Here is a 15,290-nt window from a genome sequence, read left to right on the forward strand (position 1 = left end):
ATTGCATTTCCCTAAATTAGTTAAAGTAGTAAATTGCCTCAGTGTAACATTAACCCTCTACATTGATTTAAACGGCTTTATTTTCTTTTATCATGAAGCAATACTAACATTAATACAACACAAGCCAAACAGCATAGCAATACTGCACGTCAACACAACAAAAACAAGTGATCAGAGCACCATACAACAGAAAACATCAACTGCACAACAACTCCATGCACCACCCATCTGTCTTCACCACACGTTGATCTGTAGGAAATGCACATTTACAGTTCTGAACTGCATTACACTATTTGCATTTTGCCATGAAAAATGTACATTGTGGTATTCCAGGTTTGATGTATGGACAACACGTTATTGGTACAAAGGTCCTGATTCACAAAGGTAAACTTACACTTTTATGTGAGTCAACTTTATTTTTTGCATTCACAAACTAAAAGTGAATAGCAAGAAGGCGTTTTGTTTGACGCCGAAAACGCGCGTAGAGACCTATTAATGCCACTAGTTGATTTTAGATTCATTGTTTTGTTTAAAATTGTGTATGAATTCTTATATGACCAATTATGTATTATTGATTTTGACCATATTTGTATGATATGAATTGTTTTCAATATGCTTGTGTAGATTAAAACTAAGTTAATTTTTAAAGAATTTTGTGCCTTGTTTGTTCTCCCTTATTGCGATCTCATTTTTTCCTCTATGTTATTAGCGAATGCCTAGGGTTATACACATAATAGCAAGTTTAAGACCACAGCTTTCTTTTCATGTGCAGAGTTCTTCACCAAGACTAGTCTCCGCAGTCGCAAACTTGCTAATAACTAGTATTACCTGTAGTTAAAGGTCATGTTGTTTTTGTAAACTTGCTTAATAAAAAGTGTGACGTGCTTAAGGTTCATATTTAACTTGATTTTACATAGAATTATATATCTAAAAGGTGACTTTGCAGTATACGTCTGGTTGTTAGAGTGCCTTCTTTAACACAACAAAAATTACTGTGCATATTACCAAGGAATAGCGATATTTATCGCAAAATGCGCTTAGCGTATTTTTTTATCGCTGCCTATCTCTGGATATGTTAGCGGAGAAAACATGCTATTAGTAACGTTTTTCTCCATTGTGCTAAAATATCCAGCGATAGCGGCGAAATGCGTGAATATGGCTGAGAATACAGCGATATTCACGCATTAGCAGCAAAATGCTCTTAGCTATGTTATCCACCTCCCATTGGATAACATTGCTAAGAACTGGTCTGGGCAGGTGTTAGTATTTGGAGATATTCGCGCTTGGCGCGAATATTTCCATCGCTACGCCTGCCCTGCTAATAGGCGATAGCGACGTTAGCGACTGCTTTCAGTCGCTAACTGGTTGGGTACGCCCACTTTGCATGTCATTAGCGATAAACATCGCTGATATGCAAAGCGGGCCCCAAAGCGCTTGCTATTGCCTAAAAGCTGTAGCTAACACCAGTTAGCGACAGCTTGCTAATAGGGCGATAGAATTATCGCCGCATAGCGGCCAAAAACGGCCGCTAAATCGGCGATAATTGCCTATCGCCCCCCTTGGTAATATGCCCCTATATTTCTAAATATCACTGTAATTAGTCTAAACAAGCAGATAGAATACAGGATAAATAACTCATGTAAAAACTACCATATGTCCTTATCAGTATCTTTCAGTGGTTCCTCAAAGGTCACTATCTGTTCTCACTTCACATCACTCACCACCTAACCAGACTGAATACGGTGGAGCAGAGCCCTCCAAGGAGAATAAAGGTGCTTATATTGATGGAAGATACCTCAAGGAAAATGGAAAGAATCGCAGCAAATTATATACCCCATTAAAGGAGTAACATTATAACGCACCAGTGTCTGATTGTAAAAACAAATGTTTGTCATACAGCAGTGAGGTCAGGACGTGAGGAAAAAGTGCTCCTCTGAAGTCAAATCTCGTCTTCTGTCTTGGTCTAGGGCACCTTTGGTTTATTTATATACATGTTTTGTACCTTTAGGGTCGAGATTTCCTAGCCTGTTGTATCAGCACTCCTCTTGCATTACTCACAGTCATAATCCTCAGAACACAATTAATGGATCATTTTGTGGTATGTATACAGTTCAATACATCCCTCTATTTTAAAGAATATTCCTACCCACTATAGATTATATCATCTACCTAATAAATTATCCTTTACTTTGTTCAAATGTCTGAGATGTCAATTACGGCTAAGGAAAGATACATGTCCTGTGCGTAAATGCAATACTTTGATTTGCTGAGTAGCTTTCAGCGCTAAGCAATGTTACCTTCTTCGAAATAGTAGCAAAATCCCACTGTACAAACAGGGCACGGAGACCAGTTGATATATTAGGGGTTACTTTTGGGAATGTCAAAAAGTGTCTAACAAAACACATTACATCCAATACTGCATGGTAAATAGATGCACATATGGGGTGAGCCTTGCTCCATATAAAAAAATTGCTGTAGAAAAGTAGAGATGGACTGGAAGTGAAAAATGGTGTATGATGTGGAAGGGGATGCAGCTAGGAAATATTGCATCACAAGCTGGGGTCCCCTGGATGAGGTTTTCACAAACTGGATTTTAGCTCCATCCTGAAGAACCAAAGCACTGGAGCTTGCCAAAATTGTGTGAGGTGGGAGTTCAAGAATTGAGAGAAGGCTTGTAGGTTTATGTCTTGAAATGAAAGAGGTTGCTCCAACAACATCCTCAACATTCCCAGCCGCAGTCACATCACCGGTCACCTGAGAAACCTCCACTGGCTCTCACTCAACAAAAGAATAACCTTCAACCTCCTCACACACGCCAACAAAGCCCTGCATGATGCGGGACTGGCGTTCCTCAACCACGCCTCTCATTCCACGCACCCAATAAAGACTTCCACTCCACTTAACTGTCCCTGGCAACCGTCCCACGCATCCGCAAGACCACGGCTGGAGGAAGTTACTTTTACCTTGCAGCAAAGACCTGGAAAACCATGCTTCTCCACCTCAGGCAATCACCTGCACTGCCTCAAGTCCGGAAGAACCTCAAGACCTGGCTCTTTGACTGAACCACAGTGCCTTCGATGGGTCACCAGTCCCTCTGCTCCAGCACCTTGAGGCCCTTACGGGTAAGTAGTCATGCTTTACAAGACACCTGATTGATTGATTGATTGATTGATTTAACAAGTGTGATGAAGCCCATTCGAGATCTTGCTTGACATATGTGGTGGAGGGCTCAAGTTGGGACTCTGGGACTCCCGAGATCAGAGTTTTGCCTTTGGGAGATAGGGCCAGGACCAATATCTCTGCTCCGAAGATTTCTTTCCAAAATCTCTGCTTCTAATGGATGATTCAGTAAAGAGTGGAGTCTAAGGGTCAGTGTAATTCACTTCCTGCAGTGCTCTAAGAGGATTGGGTCCTGTAAAAGCAAATTAATGATCATTGAACTAGGTCCCAATGTGCCTTCTATATCTGTCATCCCCTTAACCTTGTGTTTTCTAATGCACATGATATAATATTCAATCCACCTTTTTATGTGACATGGTGAGACCACTTTATGGTTGTAATTCTATTCCCTTCTCTTTATACCCCTATCCCATTTACACATGTGTCAAATATGACCCGAGGCTGATCGTAATTGGACCCTGCAGAATTTGAGCATCAACTAACTCTCACTAAGACAAACACGAGAGAAAATGAGATAGATGCAGAGACTGGATCACCACTTTGTTAGATAAAATCGTCCCATTTCAAGAATGCTTGTATGCTGTGTCAAAGGGGCCCTATCCCCTTCTTTGACTTCCATCTTCTGGTGAAAAAATAATGCAAAATCTTAGAAAGACTTATGATGCCCTCAGCAAATGTGAATATAGAGAAGCAATTCAAATCTATCACTATGCAATCTGAATAACACAAGCAACTTTCTTTGCTAAGAAAATAGACAATGGGGAAAATTCAAAGAAAGAAGTGTTCACAGTTATGAAATCAATGACTGATCTAGACGTAAAACATCCAGTAGTGGCAGCAGCAGCAGCCCACTGTAATGATCTAGCTACATTTTTATCCAGTAAGATTAATTAAGGCAGGAATTTCACTATTGCAAATTATAGGGAAATACATAACAAATCATTTTATCTATTAAACTTAGTGTTAAATATTGTTATATATGTATTTTAAATGTAGAATTTTTTTTTCAAAAATGTTACTGCACTATTAACTAAAGTATGCATCTTTCCTGGCCACGAAACATACTTCCCCTGAGTGAAATCTTTAGTCATCCTGGAGTTCGCATAGGAACCCTTCATGTGTTCCCAACCGATAGAAGTTGAAGGCATGGCAGCCATGGCTAACCCAGTCAAACCAGGCTCGACACTAGATCACGCACTCCTCCATATCCTTAACTATACAGCAGCGATCATCTATCCTGTACTAAATAAAATTCTGAACCTCACCCTGTCCAGTGAAGTGGGGCCTAAGGTGTGGAAGCATGCAGTCTGTATTGTCTTGTATTATTTTAGAATGGAACCCTTTTGGCTCCTAGCAGACTCCGTAGAGCTGTAACATAGCTGTCAGAGTACAATACATGAAACCTGTTTTAGGATGTTGAGTTCACAGTTACACGCAGCAGAATAAAGTCATGTAAAATGCTTGTCTGTGGTGTGGTGATTGTATCTCGACTGAGAAGACGCTGCACAGTGGTTAAACCTCTGCTAAAAAAACATCTTTGGATCCTCTAAATTTGGAAACCTATAGACAAATCTCACTCTGTCCCCTTGTCAGAGAAAGTTTTTTAGAAACACATCAATAGCAACTGTCTGATTTTCAGGAGATTAATGACCTCTTTCAAAGTTCCCAGATAGTATTTTGTCCCATCCACTGTGCTGAGTTAGTGCCCTTGGCTGTGGTTGAGGATCTTAAATGTGCAATGGATAAAGGCAGCAATGCAGCTTTTTTCTCGTTAGATATTTTTGCCGCATTTGACACTGTTCCCACACAATTCTGCTTGTGAGGTCACGTAAATTAGGGGTGATGTAGTTGGCGTGGAAATGGCTTGCTTCCTGTCTTCAGGACCAGAGTTTTCAGGACCGGGACAAGCCATTTAATTTCCTGCCTTTGAAGTGGGGACTTCCCCAGAGATCCTTACTGAGCCCTACCCTGTTCAATGTCTATGTTTGTCCTCTAGCAGATGTTGTTAGGATTTTTGTTCTTATTTTGCTGTTTTGTACGGATGACACTCCACAGGTCATTTCCTTAGCCCCAGAAAGCCATTTTAAGCCCTCTCAGTTAAAGCCATGCCTTACAGCAGTTGGCCATGAGAATAGGACAGCATTGGACCCCATCCTAAGACTAAAACAGTCATCAAAAATCTAGGAATCTGGCTTGACAAGAAACTGTTATTCAAAGCCTAAGTAAGGAAACTGGCTGCAGGCTGAGAATTTTGCCAAGGGCTACCCAAAGAACTGTAATCCAGGCCTTAGTTACATCTCACCATGACTATGGAAATGTATTATATCTGGGTATCTCTCGATCTGCTCTAAAAAGAATGTAGGTTGTTCAAAATGCAGCAGCTCACCTTTCGGCAAAGCTGGCCAAATACCACTCTGTGTTGACCTCTCTGCTCAAACTCTATTGACTTCCTATAAAAAAATAACCCAATCAAATGCCTTATACTTAGTTTTCCGAGGCTTTAACAAGGTCTGGAGTTTGATGCATCATCTAGTCCAACTTTGCTTTCCAACAATATCTCTCAGATCCTATACCTCTCACTCATCAGTGATTCGTAGAAAGCAGAAGTGGTGCTCGTTTTTTTTCCTCTTCTTGCTTCTAAACTATGGAATCTTCTTTCTGGAATTTCCCTGATGAACTGACTTTTAGGAAATCCTTCAATACTTGAATGTTTCATCATTCGTGTCAAGATGTTGTCCGGCTTTTTTCTATCTTAGCACTGGGAAACCCTTTGTGGGTCCCCTTTGAGGGTAGTCATGCAGTCTATAAATACCCATTGGAGAGATATATATTTGTAATAGTGATTAAGACATCTTAGAGTGTGTGTTGGCAGGGAAAGTCTTCAAAGACTGGGTCTGCCATTGAACACTTTCAAAATAGGAAACTGCAGCTTGCACTGAACTGTGGATCATCTGCATCTCATCATATGTTACAAACACAGGATGCCATATCTAGCTATTTCTAGATCAATTTCAAGGGGTGTCCTGTTCACCTCACAGAGATTTCTAGCCAACTCCAAGTGCACCAATATTTAATTCCAAGGTACGAAGCACTGGTTGTGATCATTGAAAGTCAGATCCACCTGGTGAAAGGCTTTGCATCTGTAGAGAGTGCACTATGTGACAGTGCTTGGCAGAGAAACTGCAGGCCCAAGAAATCTTTGAACTCTCTATTTTTGGGGAGATGGAAGCAGCATCTTGGCTCACTGGGCACAAGTTCTATGTTGATCTTATTCGTAATTGTGCTACATGTTGCAGCACTTATGAAAAGAAAAGTGTTGGGTGAATTGAATAAATTCATCTCAGCCACTGGTAATTACTCTGGGCTACAATTCAGTCCGTACTTTTTTGCCCGCCATGCCACTCCAGACATGAATCAGCCATATGGAAATCAGTCTTGGTCCTTCTCTAATAGGAGTAGTACAGCCAGTACTTCCACGGCAGATTCCATATGAATGGAATCACAAGCAATCCCAGACTGGCTTCAGCCTAATTGGACCTTGGCACTAGGCACAGTGAACACAGGTCCCAAGTATGAGTATACCCATCACACTTAGGAAGTCTCACTCAGGAAAACAAAAAAGTAACGAATCAAATGCTTCTGTTAATTAAGCAACTGATAATTACATAAGGCATTATTCAAGTCTTCCCATAATCAAACCCTCCTTCTGAATGCTATTGTATGCTGGACATCTATAAAGCACATGGCTATGGGCTTCCCAGGGCTGAAGTAATGCCCTTCCTATAGTTAATACAGTAAGTAGATCAGTCAAAGAGGATAGTTTTAAAAAGCTTTCTGAATTTGGTTTCTTCCTTGGTCAGTTAGAAAGAGGTTTTGAAAGTCTAGTTGCCAAAAAGACAAAGGAGCGACCTCCACTTCTCACTTTCTTAATTAATTTGAGGTACCAAAAAATGCCTCTGATCTGCAGAACTCAGTGTTCTTTTGGAAATGTATGGGGTCATCAGTATCTGGATTAACGGTGGACTTTTATTATACACTATTTCGTGGTCCTGACTGAGGGTCTTGAATTTAATTATTTTCCATATGGGCAACCAATGCAGGTTTGCAAGAGAGGGAGAGCATGAGTAGTGCTTCGGGATTTTCAACAGAATGGGTGCTGCGACAATCTGGACTTTCTGTGGGTGCTTGACCACATACTAGGGGCTTTCCAAATAGACTGAATTTCCATAGTCTAGGAGGGGCATGATGAGGTCTTGAACAATGGTTCTTCGAGTGGCAGGGGGGAAAGCCAACTCAAGATTTTCCTTAGAGCCCAAAGAAAGCACAAACAGGGTGCATAGAGTTTTCTTACTTGGACCTTCTTAGTAAGATGACTGTCCTCAATCAATCAGTATTTGTAAAGTGGGTTAATCACCATGGTAGTATCCAGTCACTGCATGGGAGGAGGAAGCTACTAAAAAATCCAGGTCTCGAGGCCACTTCTAAATTCTGCAAAGGGAGGCGGTGGTTTGGAGGTCAATGGGGAGGTCATTACAGGCTTTAGCGATGAGGTGGGAGAAGGCTCGTCCCCTGGCTCATGTGCACTGGATTCAAGGGATGGTGGTGAGAGCCAGGAAGGCCGAATGCAAGTGTCTGGTGGGGTGGTGAAAAGTCAGGCAGTTGTTGAGGTATTCAGATCCTGATGTTGGGGAGCAATCTTTCTACCCAAAATCCCAGCCTATTAATTTCAGTTTTGGGTGCAGGAAGTTCACCTAGATAGTTGGCCAACTGTAGTTCGGACCAAAGAGTAGGGGTATTCCCTATTGCCAAAACCTCTGTTTTGACTCCATTCATTTTAAGTTACTACTGGTCATCCAGTCGGTAACGTCGACTGGAGGAGAGTACCTCAGCATCAGGTGTTAAAGAGATGATGATCAGCATACTATACTGTGGAGAAACTATTCTCCGCAATAGGGGCTGCACATAGACGTTAAACAGAGTAAGGCTTCATAAGGATCCTTGTGGTACCCCCTATTCCAGGAATTAAGGATCGGAACAAAGAGGATTCCTCGCTGACTTGGAAATGTCTTTTCCTCAGAAAAGAAAAATTCCTATTTGCTTCAATCTTTTGTTGAGAATTGGGTGAGGCACCATATTAAACACGGCGCTAAGATCTAAAAAGATAACCACTGTTGGTTGTTGTAGTCTGCGATTTTTTTAAGCTCTTCTGTCACAGATCGCAATACTGTGTGCTGTTTCTTTGCTGTTTACTGCTAAAAAGCCTGTTTATGTGGAGTATAAAAGTTCCTTTCTTCTAAAATGTATTCCTTAAGGTGGGAATATCTCTATTGCAAATTATTGGGAAATAAAAAAAGTTTATTAAAGTTAAAACAAAACATTTTGTATATTAAACTTAGTGTTAATTATTGTTATATATATTTTTAATGTAGAATATGTTTTCAAAAATGTTACTGCACTATTAACTAAATTTTAAACAAAAGTTTTGATAAATGTAACTGAAAATAATTACATGAATGATTTTTTAAAGATTTTTTTAAGTTAAATCCATCTAGAAAAATCTTTATATTGATGTATTATGCATTAATGCATTAAAAGTTACTAAACATTATGTGTAAACTCAATTTAACTGAATTTAAATAATTTTTTTAATGAATTTTACATTTATTTTTAAATTGAAAAATGTAATCAAATTATTTTGAAATAGAATTATATTCATTTCTAATTCATATTAATATTATTAACATGTACATAATCTAGATATTTTATAAAACAGTTAATTTATTTTAACATTAATTGCAATGAGAATTATTTTCTATGGGAGAGTGTTGCAATACCTGTGAGTGGCCTTGGGCGGTGCTGGAATTACTCCTGCTCTGAGCTGAAGAACATTTACAACTGTTGGGGGTCCATTTTGACTGTGGTAACTTTAACGTGCAGTTTGAGAGTACAAAGGTGCTAACTCATTTGTGGGTGGGTTCATGACCTTTCCTAAGTCCCTCTTGAGCACTTGCATTACATCAGCTTGCTCCAAGAGTGCGTGCTAGTATTCTACATGAGCACTACATGTAATAACGAGTTAGACCCTTGGTCCTGATGAAAAGCCATGGGGATTGTCTTGAAACATGTAAACCTCTAGGAAGGCAGGTACATTATTATCTAAACTTCCCACTGTTTCTATGTTTTTAATCATACCACGAGAGGACTGCTTAATGTATTCCATAACCTGCCAGGCAGGTATTTTTTCCACATAAGGCACCTCCCACATACTTAAAACTGCTTTGCAGATCACAGCACGTCCCATTCCACAGTTGAACTGGAAGAACCCAAAGATGAGGCATGTCACCAAGGGGCAACCCTCATGGGTGAGGGTTATCTAAGGAAACCGAGAGGAATTCGCCCCATTTTGTGGAGGGCTATCTCACTTTATAATGGACCGGCCTCCTTTTGTTTTTTTTGCAAATGAATGAGTAGTGTCAGAAACCAAAACATGAGTAGACTAACCTCTTATAAACGGGATACAGCAGGAGCGATGTCAGACGCCTAATTCCGACCTCCCCTATATGCAATACCTCTCGTGAGTAACAGTATCTAACTCCAACAAGGGTATCACAAAAGGGGAAGGGGGAAAGTAAATAAACCATAAAGATGCAGCAGTGGAAATCAGCAGGTCTGGGAAGATCCGGGCAACGAAATTACTTCTTCCTAGCCAAGGACCCTGCAGGGGAAGGAAGAACACGTCACCTCACACATACACCAACTGCAGAACATACAATATCAACTATGTGTGAGTGACTAACTTACATTATACACTGCTGCAGATGGTATCACTTAAAAAATCACAAAAGGAAAAATAAAGAAAAATGCAAAGAAAAAAGTGATGACAGAGGTAATTACTAATCTCTTAGAGACAGAGAGTAATTACATGAGTGGGATACAATCTCCACAACATCAATTCGTTAGTACTTATCTGCACCCGTGAGTGTCCATTCAGATTGTGTGTCCAATGAAGCAGTAACCTTTCCGACTGCTAAAGCACTCGTTATGTCACGAGTATGAGCCTCTCTAATCCAGCGCGGAATGCTCTACAACTAACTACAAAGTTTCAAAGGTTCTGTGCGACCCGCTTTAATGTCCAGCGCGACCGTCTTTCCGCATGGAAAAGCGTTTCTTCACGCTTCCGGGTTCCAGCAGCATCAAAAGTTAGCCCCGCGCAGCAAACACGGATACAATCTTCGCGGTATGAATCCAGCGCGTCATGCGCTACCGCATCAAGTAGAAAAACAAACTTCTCCTTCACAGGCTCCAGAACACGAGTGTAAACTCCAAGACTCGGACACTCACAGAAATCAGGTGACAAGCACCGGAGCACAGGAAAGGGAATGCCTAAGTAGGCAAAGAGAAAGAGAGAAAGGCCAACTCACCCTGCCCAAGCATTCTGGGAGTTGAAGTCCAACATTCACACCAATTCATCAGGAGATCACTATCATTTACTAAATCGTGACAAGTAGGAGGACGGGCCCCTCTGTTGTTCTTCCTCTTGTCTCCCTTTGTGTATGGGATACATTGCCCTTGTCTAGCCTACTGCAAGCATGAGGGGGAGCTGGCACTGAGTCAAAAAATTAGAGCGCCCAACTCTGCCGCACTTTTAATGTGGCGACGCGATACCATTTTGCTGTCTGCCTCTGTCATAGCAGCTGAGTGGGACAGGTACAAAAAGTGCAAAGAAGACAAACCAGGGAATGTCAGTATTATGTTTTTCTTTTAATGCTCTATTAGGAAAAAATATACTTAAATTCACAAAGGACAAGCTAATCTCTTCACTTGCATATATTGCACAGTCTTTCCCCATCAAACGTAGATAATTTATTTATGACTTGCAATGCAATATATATATATATATATATATATACGTACATATATATATATATATATATATATATATATATATAGGTATTTATTTATGCTGCAGCAGAGTTCATCACAGTCTAAAATTAGGATAGAGCTAATCCTTTTGGATCAACATGTAGCAGTGAAATCTGTGTTCTTGAAATAATACTTTAAATAACAAACTCAGTTAGATATTGACTTCAATTGTATTTATGGGCAGAAATGGACTCAAGGATTTCCTCATCAAAAAACATCTGGAACGTTTAACTCAACTCTGCCCCTATTCTCCATATTTGAAATTGCAATAAAAAAAATCACAAAACTACTTTTTTTCTTGAGGATAAAGCATCATTCCAACAAAAAGTAATGCATGGTCAGTAATCAATAGCAATAAACGCTTTGGTTGCTTTCCGGGGTTGGACATTTTTCATAGGTCAGTTCAGGCTTTGTAAACATAAAATTGAAGCGCTAGAGTCATATATACCCAAGTCATTTTTGCAGTCGGAAGAGGCTCAATTGTGCCGTTACTGACCAAATAAATGGTTTCTACATATGTCTAAAGCACAAATTGTGATTTGGTAACACATTTTTGAATTTCAATTTGTGCTTGTGAGTCTGCATATAGAAAGAACTTTTTTTGACGTTCCTTCCAAATACCGAATTTGAATGAGATGTATTAAGGTTTTGCAACCAAATTCCAGTCGCAAAACATTCATAATTTACTCACTGCCTGAAGGAGGTAGTAACCCATTGAGAATGGAATATAAATATTTTTTAAGAGCAGGCAGTGGTGCCACGGACCACTGTCTACTCTTGAAAAAAGAAACCCCAAAGTTTTCTTTTTTTCTTTTCAAACATATCTTGTATTCCTTTAAGGAAAACCGGCTGCATTTGAAAAAATAGTTTTCTTCATTAAAAGGCAATCCCAGACATGGTGGTCTGCTGACCTCCGCAAGCCACCAGCCCTGTAATGGCTGTGATTCCTAATGAGTTGCAAATTGCGACCAACCTCATTAATATTCATGAGGTAGGCTAATTTGTGAGCATATTAGGAATGGGTATCTTATTAATACTTATTTAGTTCAGTAAGAATCACAATTAGGACATTGCAAATCCTACTTTCTGTACATATGGCCCCTAGTTATTAATATTTGCGCTTTCTCTTTTTTGATCACATGATGCAGGAAGTGGCTACGAGCCCCTTTCAACTGGTTTAACATTCGAACCTGTCGCCACTCCATTTTTTCCTGCTGAAAAGCAGACCAGCCGTATGTGAAAACTAGGGGGCCGATTAGGATGGCGGTTTTTCCGCATCCTCCGGGCCGGCGGAAGTGTCCGCCGGCCTGGAGGATGCGGAAAAACCGCGGCGGAGACTCCAAAGACCCACCGCCAAATTAGGATGGCTGGTGGGTCTGATAATCTGTCCGCCGCTTTTCCGCCGCGGTCGGAAGGCGACCGCGGCGGAAAAGCACTAACATGTCTGGTGGTGTCTATCAGACACCGCCAGGCATATTAGGATGTCTGAAAATATATGCTTTTCCGCGGCGGCTTTACCGCCGTGGAAAAGCATACGGACCTTCACTTCGGGGGCCCGTTGCGGGCCCCCTGGGTGAAGGTGGGGTGGGGGGTGCACATGGGGGGTACCTATGGTACCCCCCTGCATTTGCGTGCACAATGCAGCAGGCACCGCGCGGTGCCTGCCGCTTTGTGCACGCAAATGCTGTGCATGGATTTTTTACATTGCGGCGGGTGCAGCTTGAAGCTGCACCCGCCGCAATGTTAGAGATAGAGGATGTGACCGCCACCCTGGCGGTCACATCCTAATTTGATCGGAGGGAACGCCGCAGCCCATGCGGACGTTCCCTCCTCCTCAGGGGTTGCGGACGGACTCAAGTCCGTCCGCGATCCTAATCGACCCCTAGATTTGTAAAATTTATGGATCATGTCAAAGCTCTTTTAGATAGATCAAATCAGCAGTAGCCACTTTGCCTTGTTGTGATAGAAACTCGGACTTCTATAATGTGATGCAAGGATTCATGTAGCTGAACTTTGCACAATGTCACCCTAGATTGATGATAAGTTGCTAGAAAACTATGATCTCCAAAAATATTTTAAGAGTTTATGGGGCTCACTGGCATGCTGGCAATTCAGCACTTTCTCATTTTTTTATACAGCATGTTTGGAATTATTTTTTCCTCCCATAAAAGTGAATTTGCATATTAGGCAATCTCATTTAACCTTCTTTAATCTTTACCTACTTAAATTTATAGAACTCATGAATCTTTATGCCATCTATACAGTCAAATTGGTATCCATAATTTATACTCTGTTGCAAGTGGCATTTTCATGTATATGAGCAAGGGCAGAGGTCTTCAAACTGGGGGGCGGGCTCCCCTAGGGGGGCCTTGAGTGATCTCAGGGGGGGCGCCAGGCTCTGGCCAAAAGAAACATTATGCATTGTTTTCAGCCTAAAAAAATGAGCAGCAGTAAGCACGTCTGTAATAGGCCATCATTCACATCCTTTGTTATTTTAATCCTGGCTGGGAGAAGGTGTCAAAAGGGAAGGGACTTCAAATTTTCTCCAAGACCCACACTGCCATTTTGAATAACCACACTGGATCCTTTGCACATTAGTAAGGCCTGCCTCACCGGAATAGTATGTTTGGAAATCATGTATTTGTTTGCATTTCTAAAACAGTGACAGAACTTAGCTGCAATGTTTAAATACGTCTCGACATATTTAAACATTGCCAGTTAAATAAAAGAATTGTGAAATATTTTGAGGGGGGCCCGGCGAATTGTTTTTCTACACTGGGGGGGGCGCGGAATAAAAAAGTTTGAAGACCACTGAGCAAGGGTATGCACAGCTTGTTTGTGGACAAGGTCACTTTATCACAAGTTACTGCAACAAACACTCATACAATTTAAGGATTGTGTTTTGTCGTGTGCTGAAATAGACACATTAAAGAAATATGCATGCTACTATTCCTGCTTATCTGACTGATTCAAGAGAAATCATGAAAACTTTTAATCAAAACATTCATAGGCTTATACAAGCAGGTGTATTAATAGTTGTAACAATAGGATTGATTGTTTTTCATACATTTGATTTTAAGACATTGCATGTAGATTCACCCAGAGGAGATTTCACCTCAAACTCTTATTTTAAGTTGCTCTACGAGTACCTTGACCCAATGGACGCAGCTTCAGCTGCGGAGGGTATCTCTTATCATCACTTACCCCTTACATATGGTGTTTCTTGTAGCCTTTTGATGAGCCTTCCATATGGAAAGAGTCATTTTCAATATTCCATGTGTATTTATGACCATTTATTCGAAGTGCACATTAAATGATTAACTAAAGTTAGCCTGACTACAGGCCTCATTTCAAATGCTTTTTGCTTCACCAGTCTGCTCTCTCTTTCCCTTGCTCCCTTACAGGTTTTTTATCATTGGAGTGATAAGCTAGAGAAAGGCTTAATAGCTGTATTAGATAGCTGGTAGAGAGGCTTGAAGGGAAACTTGGCAGTGAATGTAGAGAACAATGGTTGAAAGAAGCCTTCTGCTCATCATGTACCAGGATGGCAAGATGTTCAAGGTTGAGAACCAAAGCTGTAGTTCGATACAGTGTGAACCAAAACTTCTGTTGCAGATGCACTCAAGTAGTGACTTTATTGGTCACTGGTGGCATGAGTTGGTGTTCTCACTGTTGTAGGCAGAGCAAATTCCTTTTAGGCTTGGAGAGATACCGACCTCTCTGTTTGCTGTACTCATGCAAGTGTGAAGCTTTATGGTGAACACTTATTTCTCTTTTTTTTGGACTTCTACTGAAGTTTGATCATGACACCTACCTCTTCTTATCCTATGCCCTAGATTTAGAGACGTTTGGTAGATGGCATTATATTTGGTCTATGTTAGGAGAGAGAAACTTCCCCTTTCGAAGTTCTTTATGCAACATTTGTTTGCTTTAATCTGTTTATATAATCATGATTATTTCAAATCTATATATTATTCTGTTGCATCTTAACCTGCTGAGATACTTCAGCTTACCTTTTGTATTGCTTCAATTACTGAACTTATTTCTGGTGTACATATGTACTGGATTGATTGACAAAACCTTTCAACTATGTTCAGTGAGTTTTGGTCCTTATTGTGGAGTCACACTAACATCATAGGTTAGAAAGGTATTGTTGATGTTCACTCCCTTTCAATGCTTCATGTCAG

Source organism: Lissotriton helveticus, chromosome 2_2 (assembly GCF_964261635.1).
Source record: "Lissotriton helveticus chromosome 2_2, aLisHel1.1, whole genome shotgun sequence".
NCBI classification, from domain to species: domain Eukaryota; kingdom Metazoa; phylum Chordata; class Amphibia; order Caudata; family Salamandridae; genus Lissotriton; species Lissotriton helveticus.